General features: G+C 30.5%; 1 protein-coding gene across 5 annotated transcripts in view; it reads right to left on the reverse strand.

Annotated features, from left to right (window-relative positions):
* Positions 1-14,658, reverse strand: part of LOC142321403 (uncharacterized) — an 80,533-nt gene that overhangs the window by 40,085 nt on the left and 25,790 nt on the right. For 3 of the 5 annotated variants that reach the window (XM_075359454.1, XM_075359451.1, XM_075359449.1), the window contains one exon: positions 6,566-6,781. The gene's annotated coding sequence lies outside the window, so the exon portion shown is untranslated. Of the gene's footprint in view, positions 1-1,225; positions 1,604-6,565; positions 6,782-14,658 lie in introns of all 5 variants that reach the window. The other 2 variants (XM_075359453.1, XM_075359452.1) reach the window with 1 other exon arrangement.

Consider the following 14,658-nt stretch of genomic DNA (forward strand, 5'->3'; position numbering starts at 1 on the left):
GGTGTATGAATATTTTAAGTAAACATTATCAACCTTCTGTGTTATGTATCGGTTTCAAAATTATAGTATTATTAAGTTTTTATATTTGTTTTTTATATATATTATCGATTAACAAAGCACTGCATCCACTTTGAATTGCAGTTTGTTTTATAGTATTTATTTCTTTGTTTAATTTCTCTTTATTATTTTGCGTATAATAGAAAGCTCTATTAATCATATTTGTATATATGTAAATTTTATGAGAACAAGGATAATTTGATTTTGTATAAATTGAGGTTTTATTGGCTATAGGATTCCTGTATTTTGAAACTTCAGTTGGATTATATTTGTTAATTTCAATACAAACATCTAGAAAATTGATTGTTTTGTTTATACCTTCAAGTAAATTTTTAATTATAATAATATGAATTAAGTTTATTCAAAATTATGAGGTGTTCATTATTTATAACCGGATCTAAATGACAAAAACATCAACATAACAAGTCCATAATAAAACCTTATGAGTGTGAATAATGCCATAGGCAACTTTAATCTCAAAATATTGTAAGTACATCTCTGATATAATAGCAAATAAAGGAAATCCCATAGATAAGGTATTTTCCTGTTTATAAAAATTTGTTATTAAATTCAAAGTAATTTTGTTGACATATGTTCCTCATAATAGTGATGCTGTTATCAATAAATTCAGGGTCTTCAGGATTATTTATTAATTTAATTTTTTTTATATGAATTGTTTTATCAAAAAGTACACTAGGATAAATGTTACTTATATATCATAACTCGCCACCCTAGTGTTCCTGCTAATTGTTAAGTTTTTTAATTTATTTACAAATTTGTACCCATTTTTTATGTTGTAACTGTAATGTAAATTCATTTTTATCCTAAGTATTTTATCTACAATTTTGGAATAATATAAGATGGAGCAGATGTAAAATCAATCAAAGGTCGCTTCTTGATCTTATATCTGCTCTATCTTATATTATTTCCAAAATTATAGATAAAATCCTTTCGGATCACCTTATAAATAATAAACACTCTATTTCTGATGTTAATACTGATTTAGAAATTTAGATGCAGGATCCTGTAAAAGTACTATCATAAAATTATTAAGAAAAGAAAAATAATAAATAAAAAATTAGGTAAGAGTTTTCTTATTTCTGTACTTGGGTGGATTGAGTTAATTTATTTAATATATATATATATGGTAGTCCAGAAAGTAACTTACGTTTGTGCCTAGTGTTTCATGCCATCTTGGCATCAAAACATTTCTACACTCAGTACGCATCAAGCTGTCGTAGTGTGTGGACTGTGATTTTTCTACTTTGTTCAGTAGTATAAAATGTTCATATACTGCGTGAACATACCATCTGATTTGGAAAGTCGAGAATTACAGCGTTCAAGTCCTAGTAAAAAGCCAGTTATTTTTACACGGATTTGAATACTGGATCGTGGATACCGGTGTTCTTTGGTGGTTGGGTTTCAATTAACCAGACATCTCAGGAACGGTCGAACTGAGAATGTAAAAGACTACAATTCATTTACACTCATACATATCATCCTCATTCATCCTCTGAAGAATTATCTAAACGGTAGTTACCGGAGGCTAAACAGGAAAAAAAAAGAAGAGATATGGTTAGTTGCAATTCTTTCCTTTGGGCTCTTTGAAGGATGAAGTTTATGAATCAAATGCCCAAACTATCAATGAACTGAAGATGAAAATTCAGAAAGAAACTGACAGCATTGTCAACATAATTTTGCATCAGGTGATTATCAATTTGGTCACTAAATCACATAAGTGCATTGCTGCATAGGATGTTCACTTCAAACATCTTTTTTTAATATATTGTAAATATGTAAAATATTTCTAATGTAAATACAGAATTTAATTAAATTTACATATTCATTTCATTCATAAAATGTTACATGTCTCATTTGTGTTTATTCTCTAGTGTTAAGTATAGTATTAAGTTGCTCACTCTGTATGTGCATAACCACATAACCGTGCCAGGACACTGGTGTTATCATTTCTAATCCGCTGGATCTGTCATGAAGATCTAACAAATAGTCGCATGACAAATTCTGCATGATGTAGCAATTGTTCAGACAAGCTAAGCTTTTTGTAATGTATTGCACACTTAATTGAAGCAACAGTGCTCTTTAAATAAACAAATGACCAAGATTTTCAATAGTTTAATTGAAAATTCTTTCCTGAAGAGCCATTTTACCAGCAAATTGTTAATTAAAATCGTGAAACTATGTAATGTATAAAACTTTTATAAATGTTGATAAAATATACAATTCAGTGAAAAAAAATCCTGTCTTCAGCAAGAGTTGGTGGCACCTTTTTTTAATGGCTGTAATATTGAACCGACCATCAGAAAAACTTTTTTTTTTATCCTTTGACAAAAGGTAAAAAGTTATGAAATATACCTAAACATTAGATTTTTTTTATAAAACCTGTAGATGAAATTATGGAACTTTGAAATAACACTAGTGGGAAAACAATTTACCATAATTTCTATTGGTTATCATCAAATAAATTGTAATGAATAAGAATAATGTAGAGAATATCATGTTTTTTAGTGTTGTAAAATTCAGTTTTTTTTCTATCGAGTAGATTATATGATATAACTATGTAATAGAAAAACTTTTTATCTTTTGTTATAAATATTATAACATTTATCAGATTTTAATAACTTTGTTGAAGTCATTTGTATGTTTTCTGGGCATATTTACTGGGAAAATTTTTTTTCCCAGTATTTGTATTTTTTACAAATGTACATTGTATAGTATAACTAATTTACTTTTCAATATTTTCTATTTATTCTGAGGATAAATTTACTTCAGAGAATTAACTGTTACCACACCCATAGCACCAGTGATCAAAGAATACTTTGTGTATATAAGTGAAGTGTGGTTGCCAGTGTGGTAGTGGTAGCTATGTTTCTCTTACTTTTTCCACAAGTTTATTTGCAACTCCATTTTCCAACTGTTTGTGTTTAATATTCCTATAGTTCATGTATTTTTATGTTGAAGTATGTTGGGAGTATTGATGTTGATTAGTACTTACTAAATGATTAACTAAATATCACAATCCATTTGAAATTGAAATTAATCTAAAATTGTTTTAATTATATTTAAATGTACACATTTTTTATACCACATGACCTTGAACATGCTTTGCATGTATTTTAATTTCAAAGATGAAATTATAGGTGAAAAAATACCACACTCATGTCTATAATTGAACTCAAGATTAAATGATTTAGGAGCTAGCATGCTAACCACTACATCACTTTAACAATTCATTAACAAAGACTGATTAGTCATCAGTCTCGCTGACCATGAATAGAGCAGCATAATTTCAGTTTCAAGTAATATATACTTGAAACTAAATATATACTTTTGAAAGTATATGTTTGGAGTGTCGCTTTATATGGAAGTGAAACTTGGACAATCGGAGTATCTGAGAAGAAAAGATTAGAAGGTTTTGAAATGCGGTGCTATAGGAGAATGTTAAAAATCAGACGGGTGGATAAAGTGACAAATGAAGAGGTATTGCGGCAAATAGATGAAGAAAGAAGCATTTGGAAAAATATAGTTAAAAGAAGAGACAGACTTATAGGCCACATACTAAGGCATCCTGGAATAGTCGCTTTAATATTGGAAGGACAGGTAGAAGGAAAAAATTGTGTAGGCAGGCCACGTTTGGAATATGTAAAACAAATTGTTAGGGATATAGGATGTAGAGGGTATACTGAAATGAAACGACTAGCACTAGATAGGGAATCTTGGAGGGCTGCATCAAACCAGTCAAATGACTGAAGACAAAAAAAAAATAATATATTTGCTTCACTTTTGCAATTGTATTGTTTTTATGACAATGTAAACCAAGATTTACTTGTCACTGTTGAGTGAACTTTGAGAAATGTTTTAGGTGTAAATTAACAGTAACTCCATTAGCGGGTGAGCAATAAGACTTAATTGATAGCATGTAATTTTTCATGCAATAATGTTTTAAATTTCTTATAGAGTCATGTTCTGTAAGAGATAGCTGTGTGGTAAATGCAGAAGGAATATACAAGACATGTTTTTAAACTAAGTACAGTTTTGAAATTAAAAAAAAAAAAACAAGTACACTATTCTTAACAATTTTACAATTTTTACATGAAGCATGTACTTTAATCTGCTTTTCTACATAATTGCCACCAATATTAAGGCACTTGTCATATCGTGCAACCAGCTTTTGAACACAGTCATTGTAGAAGTCTGCCGCCTGACTTAATAACCACTACAACATGTCGCTTTGACACCATCATCATCGATAATTTAAGCATTCAGTCACAATTTCATAGACAACAACACTTCTTGAAACTTGAGGAAACTCTTCAGATAGCGAAGAAATCGTAAAGTTCTCTCTCACTTTTTCATCAACTTTTTGCACCAAATCTTCAGTAATGACAGGTCATCCATTCTGTTCCTCATCATGAATATTCTGGCAGCCATCTTTAAAAGCTCTAACCCATTTTCATACCATGCCATCGCTCATATTGTTCTGTCCATACATTTCACTGATCTGATGATGAATTTCAGCCGCTTTCATATTTTTAACACTAAGAAAATGAATCTCACCATGTATTTCACAGTCGGCGGGATTCTCGATCATCGGAGGCATTTTAAATACTCGCAAACAAATGTAAACACAGTTGAATATTTCCATAATGGCATCTGTGGCTTGCCAACAGATGCAGCTATACAGTGCGCATATGTGGAATGCCGACCGCAGCATAGCAGCGACGGAATTTCAAAACTGTACTTACTTTAAAAACATGTCTCATATAATTGTGAATTTCCTTCTTGTTTTTCATTGTTTCAACTTCTTATAGATAGACAAGTGAAATAATTTCTGTAGTCACTGCTGCCTCCATATTGGAGTAAAGTTTGTCTGTATATTGCTAAGAATTAATTTGGGTAAGTCAGTGAATTATATCGGTTAATCCAATCAGAACTAGTCCCTCTATGGGTTTTCTTCCTTCTCCTTATCTTATCCTTCTTAGTGAACCCTTTCCTATTCCTAGGACAAGCGCCATAGGAGTTGGTAGTTGGCTCAGTCAACCCGGTTCTATTTCTGACATAGTGCTAGCATCTTCTGGCAACTGGCAGGGAAGTTCTTTACTGGGCTTTAGTAGGTATCGACACATTTTCCTGTGAAATTATCCAGGGCTGGAAAAAACTTAGTTGTGACAGGTTTAGCCAGGTTTCTCATTCATATCCCTAATTATCTATTTAAATTGCTAATAATGCATTTAATACAAAACTGATGCAAAAGCCCATTATTCCAATTTATATCTATTGTTATTTCAGCTAATATCTCAAATTGTGTCTGCATGGGATTATGTATGAATGAAACTTAATGAATTAGTATATTTCACTAAAACGCAATTTATAATTTTGAATTATAAAATTTTATCTAAATCTGCTGTGTTCACTTGAAATCTTATTACAGGGCAATCTCCTATTAATGAAAATTATATCTTCCGCTTTTGCTTATTGAAAGATAGTTTTTATTTATTTGTTATCAAACACCTCCTAGCACTACATTGCTTTAGCGTAATGTCATCTCACTTAGCTCACACTTTGTAACAGTCTCTAGATTGGACTTAGTGCTGACTGTAGTGTTCCTTTTTACTTCCTTGTACAAAGTATTGGTTTTCAGGTTTCAACAGAAGTATCCATTTTGACCATCCCTGAATCCATTTTGACTAGTTTCAGCATGATCTCTGTACATACATACATGTTGTATGTATCTCACATAACTCAAAAATGATTAGTCATAGGATGTTAAAATTGGATATTGAAAATTAAGAACTGTTGTAACATCTAATTATGCACTTCCCCTTTTGATTGCAATTGACTGGACCAAAAGTGTTCAAGAAAGCCCAAAATCCAAAAAATTTGTATTTTGCACTTTTCTTAACTGCAGTAGTGCTCTATGAGAGCTTTTCAACGATTATCATAAGTGTTACTTATTTTTGATTGGTTCCAGAGTTATAGCCAAATAAAACTTAATAAATGAAATATTTGAATCTTACAAGGGGGGAACGCATATCGGTTCAAATCAACTTCATCTCCTTCTTTTTAACTTTTTTTTTTAATTTAAATGTATTGATTTATTAATAATTGTTAATCTCTGATTGTAAAAAAACATATTTTATAATAAATAATTCAATAATAACAATAAAAATTAAAAAAAATATCTGAAGTTTTTAATGAAATAAAATTTTATATACTTTTCATTTAAAGAAAATGTGTATATGTAATTTAATAGGCGTACAAGTAAATCATATGCCGTCCACATCAGATTTTTTTTACTTTTATGAAGCGGAAATGTTTTTGACCATATGTTTTCTTCTGAATATGTTTTATTTTCAGTGACTTCAGATAGCTGAAATTTAAAAATAATGGGAAATATAATTTTAGCGATTCTAATTTTTTATATTTTGTAAAGTTGATTTTATTGTATTTTAATTTTGTTTCATAAAATGTACACATTACTTAAACCTACCTCCAGAATTCCACAAATTGTTAACATCTCTTCAGTTGAAAAATCATCTTGAAGATTATAAAACCTGTGTAAAAAATCAGCAACAGATTTTTTGTCGGCAATGAGTGTTATTAATTTATTCCATAACTGAGGATTTGCATTTCTCTGGTAGCAGATACGCAATGGTGTAATGGACTCGTAGCTTGAATGTGGTGAAATAAATTGTGTTATTCTTACCTAAAAGAAAAAGAAAAATGCAGTTACTCTTATAGTTTAAAAAATGGTGTTAGGTTATTGCTTAATATCTTAACATTCATGAAGGTAGACAATAATTTTAGTAAGATTAGTTTAATATGAAAAACAATTTAATATAGCATTTCAAAATAAATAATATATAGTAAAATTTGATTATACTATTGACTAGTATTAATACTATTTGACATTAGTTGCAGGTCCACTCAACCAAACAAAAAACTTAGCATAAGCTGCTGCTATAGTTGCTTATTAACTCCCCATTGGAATAGTAATATCTATTTCTCAAAAATTACAATAAAATGTTTTTAAAATTATAAATATTTTTAATGCGAATACGAAGCTTGTATAAAAAGTATATAATTCTGTAACAAGGTAATTTCTATAAAGTAGAAGTTTCATGTACTGTGAATAATACTTACTTTCTGTCATAAGTGTGTTATAATTGTGAATTTTTAAAATAGGGCTGAATTTGGATGGGGTTTTTCCATAAAATAAAAAAAAAAATGCAATTGTCAGGTACAAATACATACAAGGGAGGGTTAAAATATTTACATCTTCCAACACTTGAGGTTTTGTCCACATGTCTCTAATCTGTAATTGATTGATTACACAACCATCAACACTGAAGGTCTATGCAGCGCTATTATTGTACTGTTGTATTTTTATTGATAATGCTGCAACAATAAAATGAACTCGATATTGAATTTATCAAAAGTTTTTAATTCCTTCACCAGCAATATTGAATTCTCAACATTATTTCTTACTTTGCAAGAATAGTTAGCAACCAGCCCTTTACTTTGTGCAGTATAAATAAACTTTCTTATTTAATCTAGTATCTGTAATTCAAATTATACTAAACAGTTTAACCGAGTTAGTAAAGAAGACATTAGATACATCAGTTCTGTCAGCCTTACTCAGACCCTGAACATTGAAATTCATGATTTTCAAACCAATATCATCCTATAAAAGTATAGGATTGCTGCCAGGGTAGGAAATTTTACTTATTAATTGCTGTAGCGACAGAACAAATCAGGTTTAAAAAAGTCAGTACCATCCAGCTGTTGTTCAGCTGAAATTTTTATAATTTTTTATTTATAAAATTATTTCTGTATTTATCTAATACAGTAAAACTTAGGAAAGAAGACTCAGCAGTAATTAAAGCCTACAATGGGTAATTCCAGAGTGGGGCATGAAATGATCCAACATTTGTTTTGGCAATAATTGTTTAGGTTAATAATTAATTATGAATGTGTTTTGTGTTGGCAGAAGTGACAGCAGTTCATGAATATTAATTTCTTTTTCCGAGTACAGTGTTCTGTATTGTTCCAAGATGGCTGACAAAGGAAGACAGACTGTTGAACAGCACGTAAAGACTATTGTTTTTTAATGAAATGAAAAGTGTGGTGCTTATACATAGACAGTTTTGTGCACATTTTCAAACTCGGTGGTCACCCTCAATTAAAACAATATATAGACTTTATGAAAAATTTAGTAGTGTCGGTTCAGTATTTGAGAGTAAGCGCAAACAGCATGCCGATGTTCATTCTCCACAGAATGTCGAATTTGTCAGAGCAGCATTGCTGAGGAGCCTGGGCAAATCAACAAAAAAAGCAGCAGCACAACGTAGGATTTCTAGACGATCTGTGCAGCAAATTTTAAAAACCAATTTGCATATGTATCCATATAAAATAACAGTGTTGCCTAAATTAATGGTTGACAACAAACATCAAAGAATGGCATTTGCTGAACAGGCTGTGAACCAAGACATATTGTATTGGTTTTCAGGTGGGGCACATTTTCACCTAGATAGGGTTGTCGGTAAACAAAATATGCATTTTTGGGTTTCTGAAAATCCACATGCTTAATGAAAAAGTGCATCACGCTCCAAGAATTACGGTATGGACCGCTATCTCAAGTAACGGGGTAATACGGCCATTCTTTTTAGAAGACAGTGAACAGTGAACGTTATCTAAACATGCTGTGTATTACGCTTTGTTCCTCTGCTTCTTGCAAAAGGGTTTCAATTAGAAAACAAGTGGTTCATGCAGGATGGAACCAGACCGCACACAACTAATGTTGTTTTTAGACTTTCTGCATGAAACTTTTAATGCAAATATCATTTCAAACCGATTTCCTAATCGTTTTGCATGTGGACAGAACTGGCCCCCGAACAGTCCTGATTTGAATCCATGTGATTTATTTTCTTTGGGGATTCCTAAAGGGATTTTCTCTAAACATCCTTGTACAATGGTGGAACTGCAGGTGCCGATCATTGAGGTGTGCAACAAGATAACAGAGGATATGTGTCGTCACGTTATTAATAACATAGGAGTTCGTGTTGAACAAGTTGTTAGACATGATGTGGTCATAAACAGAACATAATCTCAGGTTAAACACATTGTATTTTACTTTTCTGTATTGCAATTCGAATAAATATTTTTTAACAAAACCAAATTTTGGATAATTTCTTGTGCCATTCTGTATAACTGGCAGGATGGAGAAGAATCACAGTAAGACAGTAAGAATAGAAAATCTCATTGACAATAATACAAAAATAATCAATGAACAACCAACCATTGATAAGTTCTGCCATCTGAGTTAACAGTTTCAGCTATTCTCTCCTTTTCAAAAAAGATCTATCTTACATATATTTTGCTAGTAAAAGGCCACACATCAACAAATTTCAAGTTGCATTCAGAACACAATTTATGGATTATATATCATGGTTTAAATGAATCATTTTATTAACAATAGACACTTAGGTCATGTCAATGCTACACGCTTGGTGCATTTACATTTTACAATTATATACTGCCAGTTTCATGTGAAACCTTTCACTCATTTCAGCTTATAAAAAATGTTCTTTTTATTTGAAAGTTTTTATCATTACTGAGATTTTTCTGAAAATTTGTTACTACCTCCTCAAATTATAATAGCTATATTCACTTGCATTGATATTGCTAAGTACAAAAATATTTTCTCTTGATTTAAAAAAAAAGGAGCCCAAGAATAAATATAACTATGTGGAAAATAATTTTGTGATAGCCTATACTGTTGAAGTTTTTGCATGTTTCTTGTTTAGCTATCGCTTATGAAAGAAACCCTACTGTGGTTCTCTGATGAAAGGCTTACCAGATTCATGAAAAAAGATGCTGAAATAGTAAACTATCATTACTTTTTGATTTATGGAAATTAAATTCACATGATATCTGTCTCCTTTGTGTGAGGTACTGCAAAACTGTTAAAATTTGGTGAGAAAGGACAGACCTTATTCCTAGTACATGTAAACTCAGAAAGGGAAAAATTAGAATTCTCAGGAGGAACTTTATTTTATAGATTTTATTTTTAATTAATGACCTAATTTTTCCCTCAATTAATCCCATTTCACAAAACAAGATTTATATCATTCAGACATGTTACAAATCTTTCAGATTTAATGCATCTTGCTCGTATTTCAATATTTTCTCTTTTTCATTGAATAATGTATTTTTTTTTGAGATTGTTTTCATCTTCTAATAAGGATCTATCAGAATATTGATATTTAACAGCAGAGAATAAATTGTCCAAAGCTATAATACACCAGTGAGTTTACTACATTTATAAAATTTCCAGACTCAAATTTGTCTACCGGTGGTAATGGTAGTTCAGCATAGTCCAGGTAAAGGCGTAGAATTTTATAATTGCACGATTGAAATAAATCATTTAAAAATAAAATAAGTTAAAATAAATTTATGAATGTACGACTAGACTTTTAGGAGACTCATAAATAAATAAAATAATAAAATTAATGTTATGAAAAAATCATAACATTACTGATATTTAAATAATAATGGTACTATTCAATTAAAATTTAGAAAGCTCAATCAAGGCACAGAGTATTGATGAATGGCTTCTTGTTCTGTCATGGTACACTAACCCCTCTACTGCGTTATTAGCCAATACTACTTTAGACACCCTCGTAGAACTACAGAGCATCTATGCATTAACACTTTGTAAACTTTGATGAATAATATCAATAATTAAGAAATAAATTATTAAATGCAGTAAAACTAATTAAAAATAGATTATAAATTAAAACAGAGAATTGTCTGATAAGAATGTAAGCAAGTTAGATTTGAAAATGACAGCTCTGAAGTTATTAAGTAGATAATTAGGTAATGTAAATCTTAAAATTAGTTTGTATCAAATTAAGCAGTTATAAGTGGAGATTGTTATTCGTAAAAGATAAATACTTTATTCATATCACAGTACAGTTGAGTTATTCCGTGGATAATAAAAAGAAACTGCTATAGCATTTGACTAGAAGGATAAGGGAAACCATGGGAAAACCTTGATTAGAGAATATAAGAAAATACAAAATTATACCTTGCCTTCAAAATTTATCAAGTAAGATGCTTAAAACCTTCTCTATGAATCATGAGACCTTGCCGTTGGTGAGGGGGCTTGAGTGCTCAGGGATACAGAGTAGCTGGACCGAAGGTGCAACCATATCGGAGAGGTATCTGTTGAGAGCCACACTAAGGAATGATTCCTGAAAGAGGGCAGCAGCTCTTTCAGCAGTTGTTAGGGGCGTGAGTCACAATGACTTAAACGGCCATATCAACATCACTCAGTCCTCTGAGTACTGCGCAGTTGAAAGCAATGGAAAACTACAGCTGTTTTTCTTTTCCAAGAAAATGTGGCTCTCTGCATTTTCAAAAGCAATAATGGAGGCGCCTTCCTTGGTAAAATATTCCGGAGGTAAAATAGTCCCCTGTTCGGATCTCCGGGTGGGATAATTTTTTTGTTTTCATAGCTTATAGCAACCTGAGAACCTGAGATGGTGGCTGGAACAATTTAAATAAGTAATAACAAATAAAAGTTACTTGCCACAAAATCAAATGTAATGAGGTGATCAATTCATTTCCAATTAAATTATGTGAAAAGTTGTTTTATTGAGCTGCAGTCAGTTTAACTATGCAATGTTTTTTTGAGCTGCAGTACAGTTTAATTATGCAACCAAACAGCAAACCAAATATGAGATAGCAAGTGTATTAAGTAGGTCAAATAATGTTTTATTAGAGAAGTAAAATAAAAAAAATTATTTTTATTTTTAAATAACACACTGATAAACAAAATTTTTGTTTCTCAAAAAAGTGATACATGATTTTAATCTGTTTTTTATGCTAAAAATGAATATGAACGTAGCATTATATAGTTAGCATTTTATGCTTCTATACTGTATTTTGTTATCTCATTTTTAATTGTTTAACATTGTTAACACAATTTGTAAACTTTGTACAGACAAAGAATTAAATCATATCATAGTCACATATTATGACATCATATCTAATACTGAAGAGTGAGCCTTCATGGACAAGATTCATAATCATGTCTGTGCAGATCAAAACATGTAGCTGAAAACACAACTGTGTTGTTTGTATTAAGCACTGAATTTAGGAATGTATTAATTTTGTTCAGTCTTATTGCTGACTTAAGTTTGTTAACAGCGCAGTGACATAATGTCTTGAAATTGTGGAAATGATGTGGATGCCTTTTGTATGCTTTTGTTATGCGAGTTTACCATAAAATCCAACAGAAAAAACGTTACACCTTTAATTAAAAGAGCATATCATTTGTACTTTCAGTGTAAAATTGGTGATCAGGATAAGATGTGGGCTCCTCATATAGTATGCACTAATTGTTCTGTATATTTAAGAGGATGGCTGAAAGATACAAGGAAGGCTTTACCATTTGGAATACCTATGGTTTGCCATGAACCGAAGCGTCATGTAACCGATTGTTACTTTTGTTTAACATGTGTGTCTGGAATTTCTAAAAAATTAAAACATATTTTAAAATATCCTTCATTGCCATCTGCAATCAGGCCTGTACCTCACAGTGAAATTATTCCAGTTCCTGAGCCACCTGTGATTGTATGTTTCGAAAGCAGCAATGAAGAATCAGGTAATACTGAAGAAGACAACAATGATTACAATTTTGAATTATTTTCCAATAAGCCACATCTTATATCACAAGGTGAATTAAATGACTTGGTTAGGGATTTAAATTTATCAAAAAATCAAGGTGAACTGTTAGGATCAAGACTGCAAGGTTGGAATTTACTTCAAAAAAATACAAAAATCTTGAGCTTTGAAAGCCGACAAAAAGAACGTTCTCAGTACTTTATTGATGAAAATAATTTAGTTTATTGCACAAATATTGATAGGACAAGTTAGATAGAATATTTAGGACAAGTTCATAAACCTTAGGACTGGCGCCTTTTCATAGATTCATCCAAGTATAGTTTAAAAGTGGTTCCACTACACAATGGTAACAAATATCCTTCGATATCAATCGCTTACAGTATTAATTTGGAAGAGACATAATACGATGTGATGAAAGACGTTCATGAAAAAATAAATTATAAAAAACATAGCTGGAACATATCTGGTGATTTGAAAGTTATAGCTACTTTGTTATGCATGCAGTTAGGCTATACTAAGTACATTTGTTTTCTTTGTGAATGGGACAGCCGAGCTGCTAGGGATAAACATTATGTTACCAAAGAGTGGAAGAAATTAACTCCAAATAGAAAAAATATTATTCACGATCCCTTAGTTGAACCCAAAAAAATATTTTTACCCCCTTTCCATATCAAGCTAGGACTAATGAAAAATTTTGTAAAAGCAATGAAGAAGACTAGTCCCGGATTTTTGTACTTCAGGCATAAATTTCTGAATGTAAGTAAAGGAAAAATTAAAGAAGGAATATATTTTTTTCCTCAATTCAGAGAAGATTTGGTCAAAGTGATGTATTTCAATCAATGTTAGCTAATTACTGTAGAACATTAATTCAGGATGTGCCTGAGGCTATTAATTAGAAAAACTGTTTAATAGAAAAGAATCAGTGAAATCATTCTAATACAAGTCTGGCCATGCAAAATTATAAATTTTACAGATTTTTAACTACATTTTCCCTTAATTTTTTTCAAAACATAATTTATTTAAAACTAAGGGTGATATAAAAATTGTATTTACAGATCGTAATGTACTCAAAAAAAGCAATTCAAGAAATGGTATCACACTTAGAGAAACATTAAAAAAATTATTTTGTCTATCAGTGCAATATAAAAATATTTCATACCACATCAAAATTTATTTTGATACATACGTACACATAATAGTTGAGTAGGTAGAGTAGTAGGATAGGTAGCATAGTATAACAAGCTGGTAGAATAGGTAGGATTATTGTTTTAAATCAATTACATTGTTTACAGAATTTTATTTTTAATTTTTCAAAAAATACATTAAATATACATTTCTGTGGTAATAAGTTATTTGTCATAATTTCTGCCTTTTCTTTAATATCGATTAGTATTAAAGACGTTTTTGTTCAGAACCAAGATAATTAACAAAAGTACAAACAGTATAACACAGAAACAGTTACCTACTGATGTAATTTCAAATTAATCTCTGTTTGCTAACTACTAAACTGGATTAAAAACAAAGTAAGAAAACAGATGATAAATTAAATAATACCCACTTCTAATAAATAGGTTACTGATTGAAAAGAGTAGCTTCTGATCGGTTGATCATCTATATTGTAATGAAAATCTGTTTTGTAATAACCCTCACTATGATACAGGTTCAGCTGCAAAATCCAAACATTATAATACAGCCGAACTAAAATAAATGTTTATAGAGTACACTAAATATTTCTATCAAAAAACTTCAACCATCAATTGAAGTAAGCATTTCTAAGGAACTACTTTCCTAAAATTCAAAATAAATGGTTATTTACCATTTATTTTGAAAAGTTGGAATTTTCAAACCGATCCATCAGAACAATATAAGGATGCACCATTTTACATTAAAAAT

This window comes from Lycorma delicatula, chromosome 3, assembly GCF_047948215.1.
Source record: "Lycorma delicatula isolate Av1 chromosome 3, ASM4794821v1, whole genome shotgun sequence".
NCBI lineage: Eukaryota > Metazoa > Arthropoda > Insecta > Hemiptera > Fulgoridae > Lycorma > Lycorma delicatula.